We start from the raw sequence: 5157 nt of genomic DNA, 5'->3' as shown, positions 1-5157 counted from the left end.
TGAATGACTGTGACGAGCTTCAAACTCGCGATTGTTGGGTGTGATAACAAACACAAAAGAATCAATGGATTCTATTCCGACATGATCGAGAACCGATAGATGATTAGTCGTGCCGTGACAGAGCATTTGGACCTTTTTCACTAAGAGGATGGGATGTAGCCATTGACAACGATGATGCCCTACATACAGCTTGCCATGGAAAGGAGTAGGAAGGATTGGATGAATGTAATAAGAAAATAGAGATACGAGAGGAGCACAGCATCTTCACACACTTATCTGAAATTTCCACTATTGCTTTACATAAGTATTTCTATCCCTTTTTATTTTCTTTTTATTATTAATTTTCGAACTCACCATAAACCAATTTAATCTGCCTAACTGAGATTTACAAGGTGACCATAGCTTGTTTCATACCAACAATCTCTGTGGGATCGACCCTTACTCACGTAAGGTTATTACTTGGACGACCCAGTACACTTGCTGGTTAGTTGAACGAGATTGTGCAGTACACTTGCTGGTTAAGTTGAACGGAGTTGTGGAAAGAAAGTGCTGAGTTAGTCTTTTTTGGCACATGCCAGAGAGCCATTATTGTTGATCACAATTTCGTCCACCATCTATCCTAGATCCTATGCTTGAAACACATTCTATGAGACTAACTAAATAATAATATCCCAATAAGAAAAGAGAAAGAGGAATAAAATTTAGAAAGGAAGGAAAAACAATAAGGAACAATGCTAGGCACCAAAGGTTTGAAGATTGAGGCATGTGTTTGTGGTGTTCATGTGCAAGGGATATGCTCAGATGAATAAGCTCTTAGGACTGCCTTATCACTTGGTAACTTGGATTAACTAATCCGGGATTATCAGCTGAAAGTCCACTATCAAGAGTGACCTTTGCTACAGAACACTTAGTAACCCAAAGAGGTGCTGGACACCAAGGTCTCAAGAAAGAAGAAAAAATAACAAACCATGTGCCTGTGGTGTGTATGTTTGGGGGAAAGAGACTTGAGTGAGTTAGTCCTTAGGGGTGTCTTAACACCTAGCACCTTGAACCAACTGGTTTGGGAGTGTTGGTTGAAAGCTTATCATAAAGAGTCGCCCTCTTACAGAGCACTTAGCTTAAAAAGGAATGCAATAAACCTTGAAAAAGAAGGAAGGATCAGCAACTAGGAAGTCTCAAAGGATGCAATCAAGAGAGTGATCAAGGGCATGATAAAGGCCTGAAACCCTGTAAAGGAATGAACCTAAGTTGCTATGCATGAAACCCCATAAACCAAGAATTTTACTTTTATATCAATCATCTTGTTTCTTTCATTCATCCTTCCTATGTTTTAGTACTTGCTTAGGGACAAGCAAGCTTTAAGTTTGGTGTTGTGATGCTAGGGCATCTAGGCTAGTTTCACTGACCTTTTCTTTACTGTTTTAGGGTAGTTTCATGTAGTTTCTTAGTGAATAAGGCAAGTTTTGGATAAAAATACACTTACACCTTGATTCAAGCAACTTTTGTGAATTTTACATGATTTCATGAGGATTTTGCAAGGATTACATGACAAATTGATAATGCATAATCTCAGGACTTGAGCTAGAGCATTGATGCACTTTATTTGCTTGATTTCAGGACAAAGGAAGCAAGGAAGAACCACGTTAGTAGCCACGTTAATCTAGTTAACGTGACCACTAACGTGGAATGGGAATGAACTTGCAACATTAATGAGAAAAGTGATCACAAATAACACCTGCGAAGACATCATAAGCCCATGTTAATTGCCACGTTAACTGGTAGTTAACGTGGAGATAAAGAGAGCTCCAGCGTTAGTGGTAAACGTGAACACCACTAACGCTCCAAAAATTGGTAATGAGCCATGTTAAGAGTCACGTTAACTTAGTTAACGTGAACTTTAACGTGGAAGAGAGGAACAATGCCAACATTAGTGACACTCACCTTTGTCACAAATGTTTGATTAAGCTAGCATTGCCCACGTTAGTGATCACGTTAAGACCACTAACGTGAAAGTTAACGTGGAGCCAAGATTCATGAGGCAAAGTTAGTGACACTCACCTTTGTCACTATCGTTGGAGATGGGATTTACCACCACGTTAACCTAGTTAACGTGAACTCTAACATGGAGAGTAGGAGCATCTGGAGCGTTAGTGATAAAGGTAAGTGTCACTAACGCTCTCGAAGATAGCCATGCCCACGTTAAGAGTCACGTTAGTTGAACTAACGTGAACTCTAATGTAGGGCAACGTTAGTGGTCACGTTAGTGCCACTAACATTGAAGTTAACGTGGATTATATGGGGTTGGAACATTAGTGAAAAAGGTGATTGCCACTAACGTTCTCGAACCGACAATTTCACTTAACGTTAACATCACTAACGCCCATGCCTAACTCACACTTTTCTGCAAGCTGAGCCCACTAAAGATTGTAACTGCTTCAACTCAAGATCTAAGGCCCACATCCAAGACTTGAAGAACTCACTAGAGGATCAAGAGGAGTTGTATATATAGGAGTAGTTTTGAACTATAGAGAGGCTTGGCACTTTGGAGAACTACCCCTATATATTTACTCTTCTGCATTTTGAAGCATGTACTCTTTTCTGCCATTTTTCATTTCTAGAGCTATGAAAAACTAAACCCCTTTCATTGGGTTAGGGAGCTCTGTTGTAATTTGATGGATCAATTATAGTTTCCATTCTTCTTCTTCTTTCTTTTCTTTTGATTTACTAGAAAGCTTTTGATCTTAATTCAATTGGTTAGTTGTCTTGGAAAAGAAACTCTCCATAATTGGATCTCTTCTGAGCCTTGGAAAAGGGATGAGGAGATCATGCTAGAAATGCTTTGTCACGTTGGACCAAATTGGTGTCTGGGCGGATATAGTGACATGTAATCCTCCCAACACTTTGATTTGGAAATACATGTGGTATAATCAGTGACCACACTTCATCTCTTCCCATGAGTAATTAAATCAAGGAATTTGGCAATTGTTCAAGCTTAGAGAGATTGGGTTGCCAAGGAATTGGAACCCAATCACCAAAGATTGCCAAGGAGATCAATAGATGCTTTGATTGAGGAAGAGATGAAAATGAATTTGATCCGGAGAATACAACATCTCCTGAGCCTAATGAATTCCCCATTTCTGATCTTACCCATTCTCTTTACTTTCTGCCATTTATTTCCATGCTCATTTCCCCAAATTCCCATTTAAGGTTCTGCACTTTATTTTCTGCTATTTACTTTCCGGCCATTTAAGTTTCTGCAACTCTCAACTATACTCTGTTTAGCTAAACTAGCATACTCTTCCAACTAAAGTTGCTTGACCAATCAATCCCTGTAGGATTTGACCTCACTCTATTGTGAGTTTTTACTTAACGACAATTCGGTATACCTGCCGAAGGGAAATTTGTTGAGAGACAAATTTTCGTGCATCAAGTTTATGGTGTCGTTGACGGGGATTGATTTTGTATCAACAATGATTAAGTTGGAAGTTCACTAGATAGAGCACTTTTCTTTTGTTTGTTTACTTTATTCAGTCATTTACCTTCAGTTTGTTTAGTTTCATCCTCATCCCCTATACACTCTCTATTTTCTTTCTTTCTTTGTTATTATTTACAATTCTGCTCACTAACCCACTAACTGTTTGATAATTTGCACCACTCACACTAACAATCACTCTAACAAGAATAATCTCTTCATTTTATCTCTCGCTGTGTGCATTGTTAGTTGTATGACATGGAGAAGAGGGGAAGCTTCAACTTCCTTCGATTCAGAACCTAAAAGGACCCTCCGGAGACTAAGGAGGGAAGCAAAAGAGAAAGGAGTTGTTGGTGCTGAGGAAGAGGAAGAGTATTTTGAAACAAACATGGAGGAGAATTTGGAAAATAATCATGAAGGAGAAGCTCACAACCATGCTAGAGAAGGCCCTGCAAATCATGCTGGGCAAAAGAGGAGAGTTCTAGGCTCTTACATCAGTCCAAATCCAGGAAACTGTGGAAGTAGCATCCAAAAGCCCACTATACATGCCAACAACTTTGAATTAAAACCCCAGCTCATCACCCTTGTTCAAAACAACTGCTCATTTGGAGGAAGTGTTCAAGAAGACCCCAATCAACATCTAACCACCTTCTTGAGAATATGTGACACTATGAAGTCTAATGGAGTCCACCCGGATGTCTATAGGCTACTTTTGTTCCCTTTTTCACTCAGGGACAAAGCATCCAAATGGCTTGAATCCTTCCCAAAGGAGAGCTTAACAAATTGGGAAGAAGTGGCGAACAAGTTTTTGGTAAAATTCTACCCTCCTCAAAGAATTAACAGGCTGGGAGCTGAGGTGTAAACTTTCAGGCAACAAGATGGTGAGACTCTCTATGAGGCATGAGAGAGGTTCAAGGACTTAACAAGAAGATGCCCACCAGACATGTTTAATGAATGGGTTCAACTTCACATTTTCTATGAAGGACTCTCTTATAAATCAAAGAAGGCTGTAGACCATTCCTCCGGAGGTTCTCTAAACAAGAAGAAAACCATTGAAGAAGCCATAGATGTCTTTGAGACGGTAGCTGAGAATGACTACTTCTATGCCTCTGAAAGAAGCAAAACTCGAAGAGTAATGGAGCTGAACCACATGGATGCATTGCTAGCTCAAAATAAGATGATTGCCAAGCAGCTAGCAGATCTTACTAAGAAGGTGAAGGAAAACCAAGTTGCAGCAGTCATCACTTCATCACCAGCTCAAGAAGGAGTGAATATAGGAGAAGAAGGTGACTGAGAACAAGCCAACTATGTTGGGAACTCACCTAGACAAATCCATGATCCATACTCCAAAACTTACAACTCTAGATGGAGAAATCACCCTAACTTTGGATGGGGGAATCAACAAGACCAAGGCCAAGACTAGAGACGCCACAACCACAATTCCAACAACAATGCAACTCACCAACATACCTCACAGAGATCCTATCAATACTCACCTAACCACCCTTCTCAACCACCTAATCTCGATCCACCATCATTAATCGAGGATAGACTTTCAAAGATTGAGACTCTACTTGAAGACATATGTAGCGAAGTCCAAGACAATAAGGTGTTTAAGGAAGAAGTGTGAGCCAATATCAAAAACCAAGGGGAAAACATCAAGAGACTGGAGTCCCAAGTAGGGT

The 5157-nt window shown here is 39.9% G+C and overlaps 1 non-coding gene across 1 annotated transcript; it reads right to left on the bottom strand.

The window, feature by feature from the left end:
• Positions 1-4313: 4313 nt before the first annotated feature.
• LOC127742804 (small nucleolar RNA R71) lies at positions 4314-4421 on the bottom strand. The gene has a single exon (XR_008004203.1). It is a non-coding gene; the product is annotated as a small nucleolar RNA R71 (small nucleolar RNA).
• Between the last annotated feature and the right edge of the window lie 736 nt (positions 4422-5157).

Source organism: Arachis duranensis, chromosome 1 (genome assembly GCF_000817695.3).
Source record: "Arachis duranensis cultivar V14167 chromosome 1, aradu.V14167.gnm2.J7QH, whole genome shotgun sequence".
NCBI lineage: Eukaryota > Viridiplantae > Streptophyta > Magnoliopsida > Fabales > Fabaceae > Arachis > Arachis duranensis.
This window is presented reverse-complemented; position numbering and strand designations above follow the sequence as displayed.